Raw genomic sequence first — 25,939 nt, forward strand, 5'->3', positions numbered from 1 at the left:
TCATCTGTTTTGGCTTGAGTTTTTCTGTTCCCCCCAGTTTGGTTTGTGCAAGGACATTTGATCTCCCAGTCATTGAGATCTTTCCTGCCAGCTCTAGAATGAGATGCACTGACACAGAGAAAGCCTTCCTGAGGTCCCCTGACTACCTGCAGGGCTGAAGTGTCCACCACCACAACTTGCTCTTTCCTTTGCATGCAGATTTTTTCCTGGGAAGCATGAGCAGTCTCTTCTGCAATTATTCCCACCTCTTCATCCTTTACCTGAGCTACAAATGTCACAACAATGATGAGTCAATCATCTGGTACAGTTTAGCAACATTTAACCTTTGGCTAAGCTGTCTTTGAGTCATCCTACCTAAGCAAGGCAGCTCAGCAGACAACCTGCTGCAGACTGCCCCACACTTTGCCCCCTTCCTGGTTTTGCCTGAAAACAGCTTTTGGCATCTAGTGCCAAGTGGCAGTGGAGGGGGAAACAAATCAGAGTAGTTCCTGGTACCTCAACTCTATGGCCTGAAGTGTCCTTCTTGTCTCACAGTGTCCCAGGTCACTGTGGTTCCTCGCACAAGCGGATGGACATTTCTGGACCTCCTGATGAGGCACCATTGTCAATAACTACAGGTTATAAACACAAGATGTGTGGGGTAAACACTGAAGAGGATGCAGAAATCATTCCTCCTTCTCCCCATCCAGGTACACGTCAAACTAAAACACTAGAAGGGAAATGGAATTAATCTGCAAGTCCAGCTTTGCCAAACACATGGGGTTATCCAGCTGCTGTTTCGAGGGAGCAGGAATTGTGGCCATACCAAAGTCCTCTCCTCCTTTGCAGCTCCTCCTTTTCTTATCCAAGTGAGTGCTGGACACATTTCTGTAGTACAAGAACCTCTGAGGTCTAACCACCATGGATTCAGGCCCCTGGGGATGATAGTGTTGGTGGGTTTTTTTTAAAATCCTCTTGAGAAACAGATGCTTTGGCTCATCTTCATTATACCTAGCCTGATTTATTTTAATTGCTCTGGGTATCCGGAATACTACGATTGCATAATCTCATGCACATGCCTTTAAAAGGAAGCCTTGGCTGCAAAGCCAGGAAGGCAATGTTAAATACGGAAAAGGTACTATGCAAAGTCTCATTTATTTTGAAAATCACTGGAAAGAGTTCTACTGAAAATTCACAGCAAAACATATGCCACATTTGAATAATGACTCTGAGAGGTGCATTACCTAGCTTAGCAATAAAAAGGGATCTAAAAATTGCAGTCCTTCAAAAAGATATCACTCCCAAGCCCTGAATTTTGGTGAAACCAGAGGACAGCGTGGTCCTTGGTGACAGCCACAGGGAGGCCAGAGCTGGCTGCTGGGCACCGTGCCTGGAGTCAGCACTTCCACCCCTACCAAAACTACCAGAAAACAGCAACCCAAGGAAAAACCCATTCTGAACAGAATCAGTGGCAAGCACAGGCTCAGGACAGCAAGAAAGGAGGAGGCCTGATGAGATCTGCCCTTCCCAAGTTTAGGAATCCAGAGCTTCATCTCAATAAAACTAAGCAGGAATAACAGGACTGCAGAGAAATACCTGAAGATCATCCACTTATCTTATCTGATGTAGTGCATAAGATGCCAAATATTATCTGCTTGGGAAGAAAGGGTCTGCAGAAGCCTTATTCCAGTTAGGAAAAAGTAGTATTTCAGGTACTTTAAACCTGGACCTAGAATAAGTCTTTATTCTGAAGTTGTGTCCATACTCTATCTGTTATTAAGATGCTGCTTTCCTGGAAAGAAATCCATTTCGTATGAAAAACTTATTCTTTATCTGTAATTTTTAAATTTATCTCATTGAACAAATTAATATCTGCCTTAAATACTGTTCCTGAAGTATTTAGGAACAATAGGATTACTCTGTGAAAGAATGTGACAAAGAACTAAAAAAAACCTCCAAACCCTGCCCTTATGTGTGGCTTATTGATATGCTTTCCTGTCTTCTAAGGAAAGGAAAAGCCCTGAGTTTTATAGGCTACCTACACTGCATTAATTATTTAAAAACATGAAACTGAGATTTTATTTTGCAGGAAACAGTCAATTTGTCCTCACCAGTCTTAGCATCCACAGAGAAATTTACATGTGTGCTCTGTGCCCCTGGGAATACCCCACATGTCCTCACAGGCGAGGGAGGAAACCATAATCATATCTGCTGATTTTGAAGGAGAAATGTGAGCGGTTTTCACTTGGCATTATCTGAGATGTTACCAGACTTGTGTAGATTTGGCAGTACCCATTTGCCATGCCACACTCCAGAAGTGCAGTCAGTGCCACCAGACCTGGCTGGCAGGTGCTCTGAGGGGCTGTGAGCAGGCAGCAGCTCTCCAGTTCACAGGATACACCAACTTACTTTGGGTTTGCAGATGTTAATGAGATTCACGTTTGGGAGAAGGAGCCTACAGAGACTATCAGGAATATTAATGTTAACACAGGAGTTTATGAGTGCCTGCATGTTGAGAAGTGGGTAAGGAAACCCTCTGGGGTTTGTTGCACTATCAGCAATTATCGTGTGAGATTTCTGTTCTTGGTTTTCCTGCTGAGAAGGCTTGGGAAAAAAGGCTTCAAGACTGGTCTCTGGGCACTGTTTGAGTTTATGAGTCATGTGGATGTTTCCCCCATTGCCTTCTGCAAACCTCCATTTCTCAAACAAGAGCCAAGGGCTTTCCCTGTCCAGCCCTCTCTGGAGATTTGCCATTTTTAGCTCAACAAACCCACGTGCCTTATGCTTGCAAAATTCCTACATGCATCTGCCAATTCAGAGAATAAAAGTAACCCTTCAGGAGTGGGTCTGCACATCTGTTTCGTTCCTGTCAAGTCAAGCTACAGCCTTTGCTTCACTCCCTTCTCATGCGCCTGTCTCCACTGCTGGGGAGATGTCCCCAGCATTGGACTCATGGTGGAAGCAATGTGGTGCTGTTGCTTGTTCAGATGCCAAGAAGTCATCAGCAATTAGTTTCATGAGGAACAAACCATCAAGATGTGAGTGCAGACTCTGGAAACCTGTCCCTGACATGCCAGAAACCCTTCCTGTCCCTTCTGCTCTTTCTCTTTTAATGGGGTAATGGCTATAAAACCTTGTGCCTTATTATCTAAGTTGGGATCTGGTGCCATGATCAGCCTTTCTCAATAGTTTACTTTCTTTTCAAGGTTTTATACACTAAAGAATGGGAAAAAGTATAAAGGAAAGGAAGAAGCCAATGCTCTGGCTGATTGCAGTGGAACCTCTCAGCACAATCCAGGGATGCTGCCCAAGTAGACAGTGGTGCCACAGAATTCAGTGAGCTGGTGGCAGGAACGCTCATCAAGAGGGGTATGCCTGGGAGGAACTCTGTTCCTCCTGGAAGCTTCAATAAGGCTCCTCTTCCAGGAGGTACAGATAAAGATGAACCAGACTTTGCTGATTTTGTCATGGACGGCACGTGCCCCCTTCCTGAGGAGCTGCAGCATGGGTGGGAAATTTCAGCCATACTTACATTTGGAAACAAAACACAGAACAGGCGCTTGCTGCCAGAGCTGCCCAGACTGGGATGAGGCCCTGAGGGCTCCATCCAGCTTCAGGCTGGGCAGGCATGCTCTCTGCCACCTTGCTGAAGGCAGAGCCAAAAGCTCCAGCTCATTTTTCCCGGGTGGCACAAGCCAGGCACTGCTGGTCCCTTGCTCAGAGGGTCACCAAACCCCACCAAAGCACCCTTGGCCCAACAGTGCCTTTGCTGATGGACGCGGTACCCCACTGGCATCTCCCAACACAGACATACCAAGAAACCTTCCCAGCTACAGAAAATTCCTTAAATGGGTCTTGGTTAAACTCCAGCTGCTTGATGGGCTTTGAGAAGTGCAGCAATGCTGCTGGAGGAGATCTTGGTTGTTACATTTAATTAAAGATTCTGCTGAAAGTTCTGCTTAAAATCACAATGCTTACTGCTTAGAAAAGCGTTGGTGATTCCCCCAGAGGCCTGGCCAGCATTCCTGCTCCTATTGTACAACATTATTGATTAATCAAAACTAATGGTCACAGCTGTTGCCTGATGGATAATGTCTTTGGTGTTTGCCTGCATATAATTATTTACTACTTTATTGATGTTATTTATTTCTTCATTAAGTATTGTTGGCTGTTTAATTACGTGAAACACAACTGCAAGTGTTGCTGCTAAAAGCCATGGAAAAGGCTGCCCAGAGCCGAAATCTTTCAACCATAAACCCAAAAAATAAATCTAAATATAAAAATATTGTAGCCAGCCTTTTGAGTGAAGGCCATCAAACCACAAACATGTTACATGTCATCTGGAGGCTGATGCCAGAGCACCACGTTCAGATAGATTTGCAATGCTGATTTAAGTGTGCATGTCAAAGGACTTTGCAGACATGTAAATAAGTTTTATTACCTCTCCAAAACGCATATGAGAGGTCCTTATTTTATTCTTGGTAGCTGAATGTTTGAAATAAATCAAAGTGAAACTCTGATTTCCCAAAAGTTGTAGTCAGGAGCGCTTAATGAAGCTCCTTTCAACAACCATTGCTAGCTGAGATCCGAGGACTTCCCAAGCTGGCTGCTGGTCCTATTCAGTGCCCCAGTGACAAACTGGGAGTCTCTCCAGGCTCTTCCCTCTGCCCTCCATCTCTCTGCAAGAGACAAGGACTCAAGGGCCCCTGCTCCCTCTCTGCCTCAGCACCCTGCTGCCCTTACCCCCTCAAAAGCACCAGGCAGAGCTACTGCAGCAGGTCTGTGCCTGTCCTCACTGAATTAGGGAGCTAACATCTAATCCTTGGATCAACATGGGATGAGAAGGGATGTGCTGAGGTTTACTTAGCTCATGATATAAGACAAATTTTAACAGAACCACTTTTCTTTGCAACACTAAGTCATGGGAGCTTGGGGGCAAAATCAACATCTTAAATTGTATCTGGAAACCAACAAGCACTAAGGAGAAACTAGGTTTAAGAGATGTTGTGGCTCTCAGCAATCTCTAGGTACTTATCATTTAAAAAACCCAGCCAGGTACATGACTACAAATACAGTTTTAGAGAACTTGGAAGGCTCTTCTCAGCCTGCAAAATAACCAGAGGACCACAAGCTCTGCTTCAGCTCACAAATCATTAATGCACCTATAATAGATCAGAAAGAGCCTCTGTATCTCCTTACTCGTAAAATAAAAATTCCTTCTCTGACATCCTCTCCAAACAGCCCTCATCAGGCCCTTTCCCCAGGGTAGGAGAACAAATTGCTCTGGAAGTCCTCTCCTGGACATCAGTGCATTTGTTATTCGGGAGCTACTGGCCTGAATGTCTCTATGCAGCTCCCTGCAGATCTCCCGCTTACTTCTGAGGCAGTGCATTACCATCAGTGAGGACTTAGCCCCTGCTTCATGAAAAGTACATAAGACAACCAGCTGCCAAACCTCTAACTTCCCTGTGGCCCTGTCCTAGGGCACAGCCTCTGCTTTTCCTATGGCAGCCCTGAGGGGGACCAGACTAATGCCTGGCGCCGTCAGGTCACCTGTATGTGTTCTGACGTGTCTCGAGCCCAGAGCACGAGCACAAGTTGGTCACAGGGCCCATGATCTCAATAGATGCTCATCTCTTGTTTAAACTAAAACATGCCAGGGAAAACCTGAGAAATAATAAGCAGAGAGGAAGAATAAAAAAAACCCCAAACAATGATGGGTCTAGGGAATTTGGTCGCCATTTCCCTCCTTGTTTCCTCCCCAACCTGCATGTTTTCATGCATTTCCTCTCTCTCAGGCCATTTCTTCCTCCTGTTTTTTAAAATGTCACAATCTTTCCTGTATCCCTTGTGCCCACGTTGTGAGGGTACCATTGGGCACCTTTCCAGCAGGGATGCACAGAGCAATGGGGAGCACAGCTAGCATTTTCAAAGGAAGCTAAGGAAATCTTTATGGAGAGCTTGGTGAGAATTTGGCACTTGGCATCCTTTTGCTCCTTTGAAAGTCCCATCCTACAGGAACAATCTAAACAAATGTATGCCCCAATGCTGATAAATCCCTTTGGAGAGATATCAAAGAAAATCTTGCTGGGTTTGGAGACCTTTGAAGAAAGGGAAATATCCTGCCAACCTGATGCTGAGATCTATCTTGTTCCACCATGTGGTCCAAATCATCAGAGTCCTCCATAGCTCCCCTTCCTCCTTGGGGTGTGGAGAGCAGCACTGCCTCGCTGAAGAAAGGGATTTGCAGGCCAAGAGGACAGCATAATTTGAGAAAAATTCAAATGAAAAATTACTTAACAATGGAACTTGTTACTGTGTCTAAAAATATCTCAGTGAGTCAGATTACTGAAAACAGCAAAGCTAAGGAGCAAACCCATAGCCTCTTCTCAGCAGTCAGCTGGCTTCATTCACCAGCTTGGCATCTCTTTCCCCTTATGTTTTTAATATCATGAGTAGGGTTTTTTAAAGTTGACAATAAGTTAATGTTTAATGGTTTGCTGTGTACAGTTCTGGGTGTTTACACATTCTGCAACCAGCCAAATTTGTAGAGCAAATTAAAAGTCTGTAAGACCAGGATAGGTGAATTAAAGGTATCTGTTGCTCAGAAGCTATTGCCTCATTGTGTCCTGCATCCCCCCAAAATAAACTGTTTCAATTATGTTTTCACTTTCCTCAGCAATATTAGCACCTCTCGGCACTGCCAGTAGGGCCATCGCTCCTCAGTCTGTGTCTGTTACAGCTTTGTGCACATGCACTTCCTGGGAATGTGCAACCTTGCGTGACACCACACAAGGTCCCAGGCTTTGCAGGGTAACATATTAAACCCTCTGGCACAGCACCAGGTGCTCTGGAGAAGCATGGGAGAAGGAAAGGTGGGGACTATGGTGTTGTCAATGCTTTTTTATACTAATGAGATGGATGGACGTGACCCTTTCTTCCACTGACCAAAATATAAATAGTCAGAGTTTTCCACTCCCTGACGCTGAATGAGCCATTCCCCACTCCTTGCTGGAGGGGTCTTGCTTGACCCTCCTGTTTCACACATCTCACAACTTTGCTCTGCTGGTCTAAAGGTCCCAAGCCCCCTCCCTCATTCAGAGCTGGCCCAGGTGGGACCTGGTCTCTGCCACTATGCCTGCCCTGCAGGCAGCTGTGAGGGAAGCCACCAAATCCCTCAAACCCCTGTGACAGCGAGGGGAGAGCAGGGCAGCTGAGAGATGCCTCCTGCCCCAGACACATACCCTAAATCTGGATATTACCCACTCCACATGATACAGTGGGTTCCTTCTCCACATTGCTGAGGTGTCCCTAGTGATACGAGCAGAGGTGGTCGATGTCCCTGTGCTGTCGCTGAATCCACCAGGAAAGGGCAAGTGAGTCCCCTCATCCCACCTCGTGCAGGGCAGCCAGCAGCCACGGCAAGCTGGCAGAGCTGGACCTAAGGAAACAAAATTAGATTTTTAGAAAAGGGCAATGTGTCTCGTATTGTCAATGTTAAAATTCCCACTGCTAGGACTGGGAACAGGATTGGGCCCAGGCTGCCTCCCTGTTCTTTCCCAGGCTCATGAAGATTTAAAATTCAGGATTTTAAATGGTAGTTTATTTCTGGCTGACCTGTTTGGCTTGAACTGTTACATGTTTTCAGCTTATTTTTATGCTCCTGTGCTAGTACACAAACCTAACCAAGAACAAGAGCAACACTGTTCAGCCTCCACTGGCTGCACAGGCTGAAGTCCCCCAAAGCCATGGCAATCTCCCTGTCCAGCTCCTCTTGGACCATGTGAATTCCTGAAGGGGAGTGAAGGGGTGAAGGCCAGGGCCCATGGGCACATCCCTCCTCAGCAATGTCCCCCTGCAGATCTGATACCTCACAAACCCCTGTGGGGTGACAGGGATGAACCGTGAATGGTGTGGGGCATGTTGGTCAAAGAAACCCCTCACACACACGTTTGGATCAGCTCATGTCACTGGATACCAATGGCAAACTCTGTGACATTCCTCTGTGTTAATTTTTTCCCTTTCCCTGCTATTTGAAGGAGATTTTATCTTCCCTTCCCACACCCCTCCCATCACCCCATGCCTGTTTCACTAAAACCTGCCTTTCGGGTCAGCGCGCTGGTAAGAGATTAATTTTACACTGCAAGGAACACCAAGCAGAGTATTTCAGCTTTGACATATGAGATGTCTGTTACCATATTGCAGTTTTTCTAAATTAAATATTAGGAAAAATTAAACCCAATTGTGGTCTGTGTTCCTATGGAAAATATTTCTCTTCCAAACAGTTCCTCCATGCTAAATGACTTAACTAACTGAAAACACAATAAATATGCAGCAAGTTAAAAATCTATATTATTCAGGTTTTAAGGCTTATAACTAAAAGTGGTTTAATGTTTCATGCCTAATAATAGATTACTCCTATCACATTTCTAACCTTTATTTCTACCAGCTTTGAAGTCCAGCCATATAAAGGCTGTTTGTAGAACCACACGAAAGTTAAAGCAAATATTACTCAGAGTGATTCATATGAACAAGAATTTGCAATGAAGGCAGAGGGTTTTTTGTGTCTGTATCAAAGGAAATGAAATGTTTGCAATATTTTCAGTTGATAAATGCATTAAAACATTTTAGTTGTGTAGTATGAACATTGCTGACATAAACAGACTTTGACCTGAAACAGATTGTATTAAGCTCTGTGGGAGAGGCAGCATTAAAAGAAATAAAAATAAAATTAAATAAAAAATAGACATTCCTAGATTTCAGAATCTGCCACAAGGTCACTGCAGTCCTTAATTAGCTGAATACATTAAGAGAAGGCTGGAACACAGATTCTGTAAAGAGAGCAAATGTATGTTTAATCCTCTGTTCTTTGCTTACAGATTACCCTTTCAGAACGAGTAACCTTATTTTCTTTTTAAATATCTATTTACCTTTTTGAGCTTTGCATAGCAAAGCAGGGTTTCTTTTTTTTTTATTTCCTTCCCACTGTTGCAAAAGAAATTAATTTGTTGCTAGTTGCTATGCATTGGCAGGATTTCTGCATAAAGAATGTAAGCCATCTATCTTTGTATTCAAGATATAGTTAATCTGGCAGTTAAAATACTTTGGAAACATTTTGATGACTTATCTGGAAAAGTAGCTTTGCATTTTCAAAGAAAACTCAGAACTGTATTGCAAGAGGAAGATAAAAGATATATGAAGTGTTTGTTCCAAGCGATACTGTTCATTTAAAGATCAGAATGTAACCCCACCCAAGCAATTATTGTGGAAAAACAAGACAAAAATCCTTATACAGCTTTCTGACACGGTCTTTATTTGGGAAACAAAATAACTATATTACAGTTATAGCCTAATGGATTGCAAGCTGTTTTATTAGAGTCAGCTGAATCCTGTTTAGCATAAAAAAGAACTCTGTTTGCTATCAAGAACACATTTACATTAATATGACTTTGACAAAGTAAAATAAAATCGCATTAAGATGATGTAAGTAGATAAGACAATGAAATCTCTGTGAGATAGTTTTGGCACACCAATTAGAGTCAAGTCCCTGCAGGAAAGAAACATATTTTTATACCAAGTATCCATGTGTTTTTAAGTCGTAGAATGGCCAAAATTAATCCCATGCTTAAAATACTTCCAGCAAGGGAAAAGAGAAAGTTTATTATTATTATTTTTATTTTTCCCTTGAAAGGTAAAATTTCTGATAAACGGCATTTTTATTTGTAATAATACAAACAAGTTTTGTTCTCTGCACTAGCCTGTAATCATCCTGATTATTGCAAGGGACTTTCCAATATAGAGCAGCTGAAAACAAGGTTTTAGATTACATGGTAATTTAGGAATGCATGAAAAGCCAAGCAGTCACCATAATAGAGCACTGCACAAACTTCATGGCTTTTACAGCAAAACATAACATATGTTTTGTGAGTCATCTGAATGATTTTTCAAGTTTTTTGGTCAAAAAATATGTCAAGCTCTACTATTGGTCCTATATTTAGGGAATCCTACTCTTGAAAAACGACAACACCACCCCCCACTTTGATGTTTCTCCTTTTAGTTTGGTCATTAAAGCTCGGCAGTGATGGATGGTGATAATGCTGTGGGGTTTATGAGTAATCAGGCCTTGGCAGCCACAATATTTCTTTTGTAGGGAAACTTTAATATTCCTTTGGCCGTGCATAAACTTTTCTGCTTTTGGAATTATGCTGCATAAGCTACCCACTAAGCATTACAAAACAGATATTGCCCAAAAGCTGGTGTTTTATTTAACACCTGACAGGGTGAAGCTTCCCCCCAGGACAAGAGCTGGGCTGTAGCAGCCCTTCTGTGGTCAGGGCAGGGCTATATTCACAGGGGGAGCCCCTGCAACGGGAGAGGAATTTTTTGGCTGTGTCCCAGGCAGGGCACCCCAGACACCCCGACTCTCCCCTCCTCCCCTTTCACATATTTTTAGTGAACTTGCTGCAGCAAACACCAGGTGTCTCCACTTAGCTGGGCTACAGCTTAAAAAGGGGGCCTGCTACCAAAAAAAAAAATAAAAAATTAGGGCTGTTCTTTCCATGGCTTCTATTGTGCTTGTTGCAATGCTGCTTGCGAGGATGAGGACGTACAGACACAACATATTCATATTTTATTTTGTCACTCAAGACACCTCTGTCAGGCAAGGCAGGACTTTCCAGAGTTTGAAATAATCCAAATTCAATCACTTTAAAGCTGCTACAATATGCAAGTCCTGGCAGCCGTTTTAAATTAATGGAACATCAGATGTGCTCTGATCCTCTCAATTTCCTTAGGCAAGGGAAATTCTGCTGCGGTGGTAGCGGGAGGGGAATATAGGGCTATCAGTAAAATAAATGTCAGCTTTTGTCTGCTGATAGAAAAATGCACACAGCAAAAAAAAGATACAGTATTTATTGCTCTGTAATTAAAATCTATTTCTATATGTGGTAAGGTTTATCTTAGTGGTTTGGACAAGTGAACTCTGTGCAGCCTGATCCATAGGAATGGACATTAAATAAAGCCAAAATACAAAACTGGTTTTTATTTGGCATTTTACAAATACAGCTCAGTATTTTGCTTGCATGTAGATATTTATTTATTGTGCCTGCTCATGTGTTTATTAATAAAAATATTAAAATTCCCATCCTGGAAGGACAGATTGGATTTTTGTAAGAACTGGGGGAAGGGCTGGGGGGGGGGATAAGCAGGGGAAGAGGAAAAGAGAGAAAATCTGAAAAAACTCAATAGTGAGATGCCAGCCTATGGTTTGGAGTTTACTTAGAAAGTGTAAACATTCATTGGGTTTGTCAAAAGGTTTGCAGACTTGAGAACCTTTTGATCAAACCTGGGCTGTGTTTTGAGGATACTTGCCCTGAAATGTGGTTTTCAATATGCAATTCAGTAGCTTTTGCTTTTGAAATACAAACAAGCCCAAAAATTCAAATTAAGGCTCTGAACCCTGCATAAAAGCACAGGCTTTTATGGTGCATGGTTTCTGCTGATCTGTAGGGCTAATCAGCCAGGGCTATGTCCTGGCTACAAGGGCCCACATTTCATAAAGTCTTTTTCCTGAAACAAAAATACAATACAAGCTTTCAGAGTTAAATTGAGGACGAGGTATTTCTTTAATTCAGATTTTTCAGTTATTTGATTTATATGAGGAGAACCTGGCTTCTTCCATGCTAACTGGGACTCACATTGCCAGACAGTATGCTTAAAAGTTATTTTTTAAAATGCTGGGGTTTGAAGGCTCTTAAATCCTTTGATGTAAATGAAAATAAAATCATAGTCTGGAACCTAACAGAGACTTTTAATCTTGATCTTAAAAGCATGAATCATACTACAGCATAGAATAAAACTATTTTCTGTCCTCTGCACTCACCTTCTCTACACATACTGATATTTGATATTTATAAGTGGCAATTAGAGGTACTCTCAGGTAGTCCCAGTGCCTCCTGCCAAGCTCTGTTTGCAGTTACTGCCTTGCAGTCTATGGCTGAGATTTCTACAGCCTTGCTGCTTTTCTCATTTCAATATGACATTTCAAGGAAGTCTGATTAAAACAAAGCAAAACAGAAGCAAAATGTCTCAAATTCCAGGTGAGTAATGTTGTGGCAACAAAATGTAGACCAATTACTGTCTCAGAGTAGGAAAACTAGTGGCAAGGCAGAGATGTTGCAATAAAATTACAGAAAAACTCTGATAGCCACTGTGGAAAACCCAGCCACTGTTTACTGGCAGATGTGGGGCAGAGCCTCAGTCCAGCCCCAGCCCATCTCCAAAAGCTGCTCTGCTGGGTCTCAGAAGCGCAGCCAGCACACAGATGCCAGGTTTCAAATACTGGATGAAGAAAGGCCGGCTGAAATATGAGCTTTAATCAGATTTTCATGTTGTAAAATTTCAGCTTGATGCTAAATGGGGAGCATCCCATCCCAGATCTGCCAGCAGAGGCTTTCCCTCTGCCTACCTAGAGCTCAGGTTAGTGTCTGCCAGGATGCTCCCTCAGGATGGGCACTAAGCAGGGACAGCAGGTACTGAACCCCAGGGTATCTTTCAGTGCTCCCAAACAAATGCAGCAGTGAACTCGGCTGAGGATGCTCTCCTCAGCCCAAAGGGCTCTCCAAGATCTCCTGCCAAGACAAGTGCCTGGCATCTGCACAGGTGCAGCAGCATGGCTGATGGCAGCCATACATCTCGGTCCTTCATCCCAGTTGTCATCCCAAGGGAGAGCTGTGGGAGGTGAGACACATCTTGGCTGTGCCCTTGCTGGCAAGCAGACACGTGCTGTGGTGGGAAGGGGTACCGTGGCCTTGAGGGGTGCCATGGATGTTACCAGATCAGACTTCTATTCTCCAAGATCCTGCCATGGTTTTTGTCCCAGAAAAGGCTGGGATCAGCAAGAAATTAATTCCAGATTTGTTTACTTTCTACAGTCTTATCCTGGTGAGTCTGAAGGCAATGCAGGATGCTTCCCACAGTTACACCCCCCACCAAATCATGACAGCAGAAACAACCAAGATGGAAGTTCATCCTACCTTTACAAACCAGGCATTGAATCCCCATGTCTGAATCTTTCTGCATTTGAAATTCTCCATTGCCTTCATTGGGTTTTAAGGTAAAGAATTTGAAGATTTGTCCCTAAATAAAAAGTACCAAATTAATATAACAGCATGGTGGAGTTTCCATTTAACTGCACGCAACCGTCAAGATATTCAGACTTATGGCTCCCACTGCAATTGTAATTCAGTTTCCTTGCTCATACATAATGCTTTTATCTACTCTGAATGAGGTTATTTTTAGTTCCTTAACAAGCCTATATAATTCAGCTGTCACAGCTTCCATAAGAACAATACCTTGGAATTTCCTGCCTTTAATTTGGACTAACTCCTGTCTATAAGCATCACATTAGCAATGTTTCCAACTTGTGTGGTGACTATGAAATCAATCATTACATACATTCACACTACATATATATTTATAATGTTTGACTACTATTGGCAGAGGTAACATCTCAAAGTAATGTTAGGATCTCCTCTGGATAAATGCAACAGCCCCAGCTGGGCTGCCTCCCCTCTGTTCCAGCCTTTGCAGCTGGGCTGTTGGCTGTGAAGAGAATTCCCCTGCCCATGCAGGAGGACAGACCAGATATGAACCTGCCTCAAGTCCTTCCCTACCTTTTCTGCCCTGAGGACTTCTCCTGTTGCCTAACCACAGGAAGGTGATGGTCCTCAGGACAGAGATGCCTCTGGCACACACAACAGGACCCCATGTGCTGCAGAAGGGCACTGCCCCATCGCTCCAAGCTGTGCCCAGCCCATGAGGGGAGATTGCTATGGCTGCCTCCATTCCGTGACAAAACCAGGCAGGACGTTCAGCAGCTGAGCACTGAGGCTTCCCAATTAGCCATCCTGGTGTGTGCTGACAGATGGCTGGTTCTATTTTTGCCTCCCTTACTCCAGGCCCATTCATTCAGTGCACTCCTTTTGATTACACAGACCCATGTACTGAAAACCTCATCCCCTTTCTCCTGAGCATGTCAGCTGGTCTGACAGGAGATGTTATCTTTCTCTAAACCACCACTCTTGATCTTCACCATTTGTTTTGTGTCACAGAAGAATAAGTCCAGTTTGACTGTGCTCATACTTGGCAGTTCCTGTGAGCTTCAGACCAACAGCTGTACACAGAGCTGGAAATTTTATCTCTCCCTTGCCCCAGAGCCACCCCTCCTACAGACCAGCAAGCCAACCTGGTAAGGAAGGGCATCAGGAGGCACCAAAAGGCAAGAAAGATTCTGCCCAAGATCTAATAAACATCCCCTTCTAGGTTTTCTCCCTCAAAAGCACAGGTCCCCAGAGTTCAATATTCAGCAAGGCCAAAACATGCATAGGCAGAGCAACTCAAGAGTGACAGTATCCCTTCTCAACTGGCTCCACATTTTCTTCTCATCCCAAAAGTTTTCTAAAACTTTGCCTGTATTTTCAAACTAAGAATGTCCTAATTTATGGAATAAAGAGAACCGGGGTTCAAAAACAAGACCAACATAAGGCTGGGTTAGGTTATCTCCAGCATAGCTCTGGGGGACCAAGCTGTGCTCTGTGGGAAAGAGTGGTGGGAGCCCAGCTGAGGGACTCAGGGCTACCTGAGCAGAGCCAGCACCACACACAGCCATTTCTGGAAGGATCTCAGCTGGAAGCCTAAGTTGTTATGCTGCTTAGGAGAACAGCTCTCACATATGTATCTCCTGCTCACTTGTGATCAATGGTCTCATGGAAAAACAGCATCAATAATGAGTAAGTAGCAAAAGATGTGCTCTACCTTTCCAGCCCTGGCCATTAACAAAGACTATCAGATGGTCCAAAATTACTTCGCCTTAGTCATGTTGATTTTTACCAGCTGGGAATCTGGCCCAGGTTTCCTCTGGTTCCTGAGGGAAATAAACCATATAGTATCATGGCTGAGCTGACAACGCAGGTAGACCACAATTTGCACAAAATGTGGCTGGAGAGAGGATAAGGCTGTTTGCATTGACCAGATGGCACAAGCACAGTTTAGCAAGTGAGGAAAAATCATCCAGCCACAGAGGGCTGCTGCTGGCTTGGTTGGGGCTCTGGCACCAACTCTCTGCATGAACCCCAGCTTTCTAGAGAGTCTGTGAGAAGATGCAATCCAAGGTGGAGCAGGCAGTGCCAGTGACACAGTGGATGCATATGTTCCCAGGAATACTGAGGGGCAGCCTGGCACTCTGGCAGGGGCTGGAAGCTGCACAGCACATGCAGCCACAGCTATCATTTGAGTTTTGCTGCTTTGGCACATCTTCCTAATTTACTTAATTTCTATTTATGCCATTCTGTTTCTGTTTTGAGCCTTTATCAGATGCTGGCATGTTTTGCGCACAGCTTTGGAAGGAGGCTTTGGAAAGAAGCAATTTTTAAGAGGAGGATAAAAAAATTGTCAGAGCACTGGGAAGGGCCATTCCCTAGAGATGGGTGACCACTGTAATGGCAAAAAGTCAACTAGACCAGCCCCTAGGAGTAGGCCAGTGCTCTCCTGCCTGGAAATGCAGGTCTTTGAGGATTTGTGGAATGTACTTGGAGAGTCTGTGAAACTTAATGGGGAAAAACCAACCTTGCTGACAGCAGTTTTCCACGCCTGAGTCTAAACCTGCAATGGAAAATGGAGGCAGAGGTCTGCAAAGCAAGAGAAGTCAAAACCTGCAGCATAAGCATGTTGCAGCTCTGTCTCTGAGGTAGCCAGTAATTGTGTCCAATTTATAAGTACTTCTGAAATAAACCACTTCATTACTGCAGTCATTCTGCAAAGCACAGGCAGGGGTGGAGGGTAGCACTCTCTTTTCCTTGCCTCCACCTGTGACCCAGTGATGTGCTTGTCACGGCTTGCCTGGAGGATGTACAGAGGGAGCTCCTGAGAAGCAGCTTCCAGGGAAGAGTTACACACAGTGCCGTGTCCGAGCAGCGCTGGTCAGCAGTGGTGGTGGTTAAATTCTGAGAGCTCCAGTACAAGTAGCACATGAGAAGAACACAGCTGTTGATGTTGACATGTTGCTGGCCTTATGGAATGATGATAAACAGCTGGAAACGCACACGATGCACTGGGGAATAGGGATCTAGAGAAGAATTTCAGGCTCACTGGAACATCACAAATGAAAGGGCAATCAACTGAGGATGCTGAATTCTTCCTTTACAAATAATTTGTAGATCCTATCACTGCTTCTTACTACAATGGATACCAGTCCCCTAGCTTTTGGAAGATACTCATGGCAGGGCTGCAGGCTTCCAGGCTGACACTGTTTCTCAGTCAATGATGCAGAATAGATACACAGATCTTCTTTCTTGGAGGAGCTTGCTTTCTTTCTTCCCCAAACAATTACATGGTGAGTGAGTGCTCTGCCCAGCAGCCCCAGGCTTCAAACCACACTGCTCCCTACACATTTCCAGGGCCAGGTGGGCACTGAGAGCTGTAGGATATCACTTCAAGTAATTTCCCAGTGGGACCAGCTACTGAAGGACTGAAAGCCCTTCTAGAGCTACCTTAAAACTGGGGAGCTTGTTTCTGTATTTCCATGGCGCCCGGTGTTGTACTCTGCCATCAGCTTTAATTGTTGCTGCTCTGAAAAAAGCCTTTGTTCAGTACAATTGCCTACTCCACAGTGACATCATCCAAGGCTGTGTAAAAAAAGCACAGCCTGGAGTAGTCAGCCATGTGATGATGTATAAATAGCACTGACAGAACAATATTATAAACTCTATTGGTACAGCTGAGATAAAGCTCGCAAGTTGCTGATTCATCTAAGATACTGGCTTGAGGGATGGCATGAGGTTCAGCTACAATAAATGTTCTCAGCTAAAGGCATATTACTTCACCATGAATCAGCTGCTCAGATCTTTCGTTCCTTTCAGAAAAGCACCTGTCTCTTCCTGCTTTGGTCCTCCATTACTAAATACATGAATTATAGTGCCTGATTTTATTTCTGCTTCCTTTATGCTGAAATATGCCACAATTAGAGAGTTCTCTAAGGTTTTATATACACACAGGAAAAGTAAAGCATTCCTAAAACTGCTTGCTGAGTGCTTGTATTTCAATAAACCTGGAAATACTGAACCATACTTCCAACATACTCTGAGTAGGAAATGACTAAGTCATTTTATGGCCTTCAATAAGATCCATGGAAGGTCACCTACATGTCCATGTACAACGTGGTTTTAAAATGGACAAAGTGAAACCTCACACCTTCATGCTGGATCTCCATGGACTGTGGGTGACAGAAACGAGCTCTACCAAATGCGATTACTTTGCAATTTGGCACCCATGATTGCACTTACTGGTAACTTACTGAATTTCTGTTTGCCAGAAACTCAAGTCCATCCTGCATTCCTACACAGCACAATCCTACACTGTGATCATCACCCACATGAGCACTAACTACACAGACATTCTGCCCCCTTGGAGCAGCTTGCTCAGTACAGGCAGAGCACTTCATGTGCTGCCTGCGTCTCGCTTGCATCAGAGCTGCTCATTCAGGACCATTAAAATGAGCAAGGCTTATACAATTACAGAACTTTATATTAATTTTTAAAACTTGCAGATGTTGCAATCTGTACATATGGGAATAGTGCCAAATGCTATGATGACAGAAAAGAGTTTTATTGGCCAGGGTTTAAAAGTAAGGAAGCAGGAAAAGAAAAATCTCACCCTACCACTATCAAGGCACTGCATGTATCTGGTTTTGCACACAGCTTCTGGTTAGCAGCTTTGCCTTTCTGATAGTGAGTTAATCAGCTAATGTTTTTATGAGCACAAAACCAATAAAATGGTGTGGGGGAAAATGGCAATAAAAATCCCTTATTTGCCTTAGATGTGCTTTTATATCCACTAAATCCTTCTTTCTCTGCCCAGAGAAGACATTTCTGCACTGAGTTTCAAACAGCAATGCCAGCATATGATCCTACATATCTGCTGCTTGTGTCAACATCCTTTTCCAGGGTGTGCATCCTTTGGGATGCTGCTGTGCAGTGGCTCAGAGAATGTGCAGCTCTTGGGTTATTTTGGCTGAGGCTGCTGGAGGATCAACAGGCCGAGAGCACTGAAGTGACGCTCAGTGATCTGCATAAGCAACATATGTTTTATATTATCAACATCCCCTTTGCATTCCAATAGCATGTCAGTACTGGTAGAGCCCACTTATGCAAAGATCAGCTCCAGCTTTGAAGCTTGGGACAATAACAAAATAACCTGCTATTTGTTTATGTTTGTAATAAAATCTACCATCAACTACTATTTGATTGTGGCCTCGACAAGAAGCCTGGCCAAAGGAAACCTCCTCAGTGAACAGGAGATGAAGGGAACGGATGGGTTGACTGTGGATTTTCTAAATCTAGTCCAAGAAGTTGATAGTTATGCTTTAAGTTTTCAATTATTTTAGACCCCAGCTTTCCAAAAGACTGCTTGGAGGACTAAGAGAGTTTGTAGCATTCACTTTGTCCCTGGATACAGATTTTGAGAGATGGTGCAGAGCCAAACACAATTACAGTTTTCCTAGATCCATCGGAAGCAGCCAAAGAGCAAGGGCACTTGCACTGCCTCAGCACAGCAGTCTCTCCCAGTTGCTGGCTTCCCCAGGCATCCCTCCCTGCCTCTCCTCCTTCTGCCACATGGTCAGCTGTGTGGATTATCCTGTGCCTTGGGGCTGGAAGGATGTGTGCCCTTGTACTGTACTAGGAAGCCATCTGGGGGACTGCAGCTGCATGTGCATAATCACCAGATAGTTCTGAACTGACATTTGTGCCACTGCAACTACAGGTATGGTACATGGGAAGAGATCAAAGGTACCTTTTGCACACAATCAGTTCTTATGCGTTAAGGTTACATTTCTGAGGTAGAAAAAAGCTGGTTTATAGAGCACACCTAAAGCAGGCAATTCCAACTCCTGGCATCTCTTCCCCAGTATCTCCACCACTGGTGAGGATGGGAAGGTAGTGTTGCCTCACCCAGCCATTGATTTTTCCACAGAGCATTCCAGTAACACCATAGACTCAGGTGTAAGACTTCCAAAATAGCAGCCCAATTCATTCCCATGCCCAGTTCAATGGAACCTTTCTGATTATTTTCACAACATTCTGCAAGGGCTGTTTCTTTTCCTGCTGCATGAAACAGAAAAGCTCCTCATCTGTTCCTGAAATGCCTTGTGAAGTTAATGTGACCTACTCTCTATCATCAAGAGAATGATACTGGAACGAAAGAGAGTGCTTTTTTTCCCTCAAGGTTCCTTAATATTCAGTCCTTATATGGCATAAGGGAGTAAACTCTCAATTACACGAAGGCAAATACCAAGAAATCTGTCAAAGCCAATAGAGTTATTCTGGACACCTGAATAATTTCTCCCTTGGTATGATTCAGTCTCCAAAATCCACTCTGAATATCCTTAATAACTGTTTGCTATTCACCTACATTTTTAGCTCTCTTATAATTCTAACATTTTTCCATGTTTCACAAATAGCCGGAGTCAGTTTTTTTCAGATGATGCTGTTTCCCCAACTTGGCTTCCCTATGAATAACCTCCATCATCACTATGCTACTTTTGCTTGAATGTTTCATTTTTAACAATAAACATCTATCCCAGATGCCTTATTTTCAGCTTCATTAAATGTTTTACTAGTTCATCCTGAGTCATGTCAATATTTACCTTGGACAGGGCTCCGTATCCTTTCATTTCTAAGACCAGAATTCTCCAGACAAGCTTATTGTTCCTGGCTTGACTTCTGCAAGTCACAGCTTAAAACTTTTTTTGATCTATTAAACAAGACACAAATTCACCCAGCCATTCTCTTTGCTGTGTGCTGCCAGCTATGCCTATTCCAAACATCTCTGAGCTGATTCACTTCAACTTCAGTGTACACACAGGCCCCAAACCTGCACTCAGTCACTGTGAGGTAATTTCAAAGCCATTTAAAAGCAGCAATTAGCAGTAGAGAAAGCAGCAACCAGACATCAACCTTTTGGGCAGAGAACCACAACAGACCATTTCCACTGACCTTTTGCATTGTAGAAAAAGGTGTCAGGAAACAGAAGAGGTTGCCAGGCCCTGCAGGGCTGTGTTGGCCTTCACTGTGCAAACCTGGATGTTCTCCTGGGAGAGGGGACTGCACTGCCTCTAGCTCTCTGTCCTGCTCCTGAGGAGCAGGGCTGACTTGTTCTGAGCCATGCAAGGGACACCTGAGGCATCCCAGCATGCTCATCCCCAAGCAGTCCTGAGCTGCTGCCCACAGCCATCCACAGCCAGGCTGCTCCTCACTCTATCAGAGCTCCTCACGCTTGCTTCAGGGAAGTTCTTTATTTACAAGATCACAGGGAGCAAAAGTTTGATACGTAGAATTTTCTTGATAATTTTTTGCATCTTTACACTGAGTTTACTTCAGGTCCTGTTTCAAAGCAGTAGCAGAAAAAAGGCAGTTTGGAGTTCAATACATTTATATTTTAGATCCACATTCTGCCCTGGAATCCAACATTTTGAATTTTATATTGGATATAAAAATGTAAAAGTGTCAAGCTGGGAAAGTGCTTTGAAAATAACAAAGGCTTTTATGTGGGATTGTTTGAGGTCATTTTTTATGTTGTTCCTGACTGTATTTAAAATACTTCCTTTCGGTTTGAAATGTCTTTGTCACTCACTGAAATCAGCAGTGCAGACTGGCAGGGCAGCTGGGCATGCACCACAAAGGGATATACATGGAAGAAAGCACTCAGAGTTTTGGATACCTCCAAAGTGAATATTATACCTGTGCCATCAACCCACATTTGTCAAGAGGTGTCGACATGGCCTAGAGAAGCAGTGAGCCACATTCTTGTGAGAGGGGAGGCAATTTCACATCTTACCAACCTCCCTGAGCTAGGTACTCCTAGGAGCAGGTCAGATGGCTTTAGATGTTACTCCAGGTGTGCAACAGTTTTCATCAGAAATCCAGGATATGAGCTGAGTTCACAGTGCAACCATGTCAGTGACAGAAGATACATGGGGCTAGTGTAGAAATCCCTTGCCCGGGTGCTTTGGCAATAGCAGCACAAGTAAATAATTGCTGCAGCCAGCCCACATGCTGTTGCCAACATCCCAGAAAGAGCATGTTCACGCAGGAAAATGAAAGTAATATTTCTGTGCACCCCTGAGCCCACTCCAGCTCACACACTGCCCCCCTGTGCTTTGACCCAAAGGGTTGTACCGCTGACAGGACAGCTGAGGGTTTATTTGGTTTGGAAAGAATTTGGTCAGCTCTAAAGAAGAGGTGATCATTTTTCTCTTTTGGTCTAAGCTAAAATCAGAGAGATAAGCTTGAAACAGGGGTATTCAAATTCCCTTCTCTGACTTATGGCCCCTGCACATTCACTCCAGTGAGAAAAAAGCAGCTTGAAGGACCACTGTCTCTCACAAACACATGGAGCTAGAAGATAAAAGGGAATGGTTGAATACTAGATTAAATGCAAGTTTCATGTTAATGATCACTTATAGAAACCTAATAAATGATGCTGTGCAAGGTATTGTCAGAGGTTTTGCTCTGCCATTTTTTGTTTTGCACCTGTATTTAGGAGCTTTTTCTCCTTAGAGATAATGTTCAGGTTTTAAAATTTATATTAATCTGTCACTTCATTCATCTGTCACTCTTTGAAAGAGCTTCTTTTTTTAATAAAGTGTCTTTTTTTCTTTTTCATGTGCTGCTATATCAGAATGGAGTATTTAGGATAAGCCCTTTCCACAGCAGTGCTGCACAGGATGGGATGACATGTAGGAAGGCAGCTTTTTCATAGCATATGATCTCTTTTGACCTAAACAACTAATCAGAGTTTTAGAGGTTTTATATTTACCCTGGCTGGGGACTGACAAAGTGTCTTCACTGCAACTCTCTCTGCTTCATTTCCAGACCAAAGAACTCACAAGGGACAGAGGTTTTCCTGATAGACCCCCTGCAAAAGCTCTCAGGGTGGGAATTTGTTTGGGTTTTCTGTTGGTTTGGGTTTTCCCACTTCTATTGGGCCTGAGGTGCTACTTCAAAAAAAAAAAATTATTAATTGTTCCCTTCAGAGCAAAGGTGTTTGATAGGCTGTGCTGGGCACCATCAGGTGTCTTCTCCCAGCTCTCCATCCCACCTTCCAGACAGAGGGTACCCCAGGCAGCAAGTACCCAGCTCCACCTCCACCTCCCTGTTGGGTGTGGCTGTGAAAACCCCCCTGCGAGGAGCAGCCCAGCCTCCCACCTCTGCCGGGAATATGGACATGCTGAGTGGGCTCTTCCTTGTGACCCAGCTGAAATGACATCAGGTTACCGTGCCCCGATCAATCAGTGTGTTTGCTTCCTCTCCTTCACTCTTTGCCTCTATACCTTCAGTTATTGTTATCCTATTATCATCAATAGTTTTATTCTTTACATCAAAATACCAGTAACTTTTTCTTGCTGCTAAATATGAGCATTTTGTTTTCTAATACACTTGAGCTTTACACACAGTATTTCACACAGGGCCCATGATTTCAGTGCTGACTGCAAGACAGAGCCATGCTATCCCCACCTGTTTGAATTCTGTTTTCTCCACAGCTCTGGGAATTTCCATTTCACTCGTCTTCACTCTCACCAGCCATCCTGCATTTGGCCATATGATTGCTTTCCTCCTAGAACAGAGCGGACAGTCACTCAGCCTGCAGGTCATACCTACATTATCTTTAATCACTGTGCAGCTTTGCTGACTGCAATCTCATTTCTTCTTTCAGAATGAGGGAAAAACCCTCAATGAAAAGACAGGCATTCTTTTCATAGATACTTCTGAATTGGTCACAGAAAAAAAGGTTAAGGGCTCAATTCTTATTACCAGTCTCTCCAGTGGAAACACAGGGTGACTCCAGTAAAATCAGTGAGACTACACTGCAATGGTGTAGCCAAGATCCAGAGAAAGACAGAGGTCTGGAAATAGGCTACTCTGAGCATTTCTTTTTATTAGACATCTCATCTCCTGCTTTATGAGTTATTTTGAAGGTTTACTGTATTCAAGCAGGAGTTCAGATTATGAACTTTGATCGCTCATGGTTTATTCAATATTTTTAATAAAGTTTGAAAAGGTTCCCTTCCATCAAAGAATGTCCCCTTTGATAAATCAATTGAATTTGATTTTTTCTTCATGGAGAATACAAACCAGTGTACTCCTTTGCCAGTTGTTTACAGGCAGCTTCATAGCACACAATAGAACAATTATTTTCTAAGTAAAAGAGTTGTGATCAGAAATGTTAATAAACTACTCAATACTGCAGAATCTTTTGCTTCCTTAAAAAAAAGTGCCACACAATAAAGACATATCAAGCCATTTTTAATATAATCTGCATACTTTCCAAATAACATAGTCAGTGAAACAGAGTTGTCTTAAATGGCCTTCTTCACATTTGCAGCTGTTAACATTTGCAGTAGCAGCTCTCTCAGGCTTGATTTTATTCAGTGTGCAGGATCAACATAAAATCTAGGCTGAAAATTAAAGGAGTAAATGTCCCCCTGACAGTCAAGAGAATGATTTTGGACCAAGAGTATTTCTGACCACAAGTCACTTTCAAAAGCAAGTTTGTCATTTGTGGCTGGCCTTGTCCCAGTAAGAACTATTATGATTTATTACATTTTCTATAGAACCAGGAGACCATTTATTAGCCCCAAGGTATTGTATTGAGCTTCAATTATGTAATAGACATTATTCCACTGAATATCCAAAGCTTTGTAAGAAAGTTTTAGTTCTGGAAAGAAATGTACAAGGTTCTCAAATGATTTCGAGGAAGATCAAACTCCTCCTTTTTTTTGCTAGTTGAAAGAGGAAAGGTTCCTTCTTGATAGAAATCATGAATAATTTGAATAGATTTTTTTCTAAAGGAAAAAACCTCCTTTTTCTTTGAAAGCCATTGATGGCTTGGGATTCAAGTAAAAAAGAATAAAAGCAGAAATAATAGTTTCTTGCTAGGATAGAACGCGATAGGTATGCTGCCAAATTAGCGAGATTTTAATTTAATTATAACTGAGGAGTGCATATGTGATTTGCCTGCTTGTGAGTGAGGAATGGGGGTCTCCCACACGTGGCAGAGGAGGGGCAGGTCCTCAGCCCTGCTAAGGCCCCCTTGGGGCTGGGTTTGCAGCTGGTGCATGATGCCCCCAGCCCGACTGCCTGTTAAGTGCTCTTCATGACTCAGCCATACACACAGACTACTGATACCTCATCCAATCCCAGCCATCTGCATTCCCAGGTTAACTGCCACTGAAGAACCGGTTAACTAGTTACCTGGCTGCCATAAAATAACTATTACTGGACTGCCATAAAATAACTAATAGCCAGTTATCTAGCATCACCCTCCTTCTATCATCCCTTAGAGTTTGTTTAAAAAAACCCATAGATTTTAAAAAGCACTGACACCTAAATAAAAATTGATCAGCTCCAAGCAATTTCATCCTTCACAAGCCATTTTACATGATGGAAGGCTTCAGCTCCCAGCTCTCAGAGGCTTCTCCAGCTCTCAGTCATGTGTGAATTTTCCTCTGCTCTCTGTCAACAGCAAAATGCAACAGATCCTGTAACCACCAGGTGAAAGTCAGTCCAGCTGTTGCTTCTGATTTTTCTTCTTTTTAAACTAATAACAAATACCCTGCCCCACACAATGCAAATACCACACATACATGCAACAGCTGTTCTGCTTCAGAGTAGCAAAGCCAGTTACTCCAAGGTATTCTCAGGAAATAGAAAAGCAATATTCTTGAGGCTGACAGATTTCTGAAATGATCTTTAATGTATGCTCGGTTTAACTGGTATTTTAGTAAAATGACTCTTTATGCCAGCTGAGAAGAAAGTAGAAAGTAAATCAACAAGCTTTTTTTCAGATAGACTTCAGTATCTCAAAAATTCCCCAGTGGCAATGTGCTGCCAAGGTTGCCCCCCCTGCTCATTACAAACCCAGCCAATCCAAACACTACTGCTATGACTGGGTGAGACTACAGCTGTTGCATAGGTATGCTTGCATCTATGTTTTGCCCTCTGTGAGAGCAAGGAAAGAAGGTGATGGAGAATGCATTTTAACCATAAACATGCCATCCCATGGTTATTTTTGCAGTACAAATGAGCTATGTAGGGTTGAGCTGCATTTGCATGTCATTCACCAATTCCACTCAGAGAAGCAGTTAAGCACCCTTATTTTTCACAGTAAGACAAAAGAAGTTGGATTCACAGCTTATCTTAAAAAATGTGAACTGAAGTAAAATTGCATGTGCAAGCAGCACATTTATTGCATCAAGGGAAATAAGGCATCAAGCCAGAACCTGATCTTGTTTGCCACTATGTAAACGATGAGTAAGTCTGCTAGGGTCAGCAGAGCAGCAGAGTCACATGAGTCACAGCACAGTGCTCTTTGGAAAGATTGCTCCATGGCTAAATATACCACTACAGTCGCTTCAAGAAAAGCTCTGCGTCAACTTCGAATAAATGCTGGCGGTGACGCCGAGCTCTGGGCACTCACAGAGCCAGAAGAATGAACAGGAATTAACAAGTGGCCTTAAAAACATATTGAAGGGAATGGAAGTTTTGTCTGTGCAAGAGCTGAAGGATCAGACCTTTGGTAGTGAAAATCATCATTAGTGACCTAATTTTCCTGCCACACACATTTAGCCATTCTCAAGTGGGTCTGGGGGGGAAAAAAAGTAGAAAAGACCACTAAACTCAACAGACCAATTTCATGCAAGTTACTACTCAGCTCTGTGAAAACATGGAGATTGTTTCACTATATTTGTTACCAGGCCTGTCCCAGTAAATCATGACTTGCTCCTCCCAAGGAAATGCAATAATGAATCTACTGTTATCAGTGAGTATAGGCAGCCACACCGACAGAAGCCAACCCAACACCACATCCCTATAATTAAGCAAAACAGTAATTCCAATGAATACTTTTT

The 25,939-nt window shown here is 43.2% G+C and overlaps 1 long non-coding RNA gene across 1 annotated transcript; it reads right to left on the minus strand.

Moving 5' to 3' along the window:
- Positions 1–7,284: 7,284 nt before the first annotated feature.
- LOC136559214 (uncharacterized) lies at positions 7,285–22,649 on the minus strand. Its single transcript, XR_010783983.1, has 3 exons — positions 22,548–22,649; positions 13,014–13,116; positions 7,285–7,420 (listed from the first exon to the last, which is right to left on the minus strand). It is a non-coding gene; the product is annotated as an uncharacterized lncRNA (long non-coding RNA).
- Positions 22,650–25,939: the final 3,290 nt, after the last annotated feature.

The sequence above is a fragment of the Molothrus aeneus genome, chromosome 8, assembly GCF_037042795.1.
Source record: "Molothrus aeneus isolate 106 chromosome 8, BPBGC_Maene_1.0, whole genome shotgun sequence".
Classification (NCBI taxonomy): Eukaryota; Metazoa; Chordata; class Aves; order Passeriformes; family Icteridae; genus Molothrus; species Molothrus aeneus.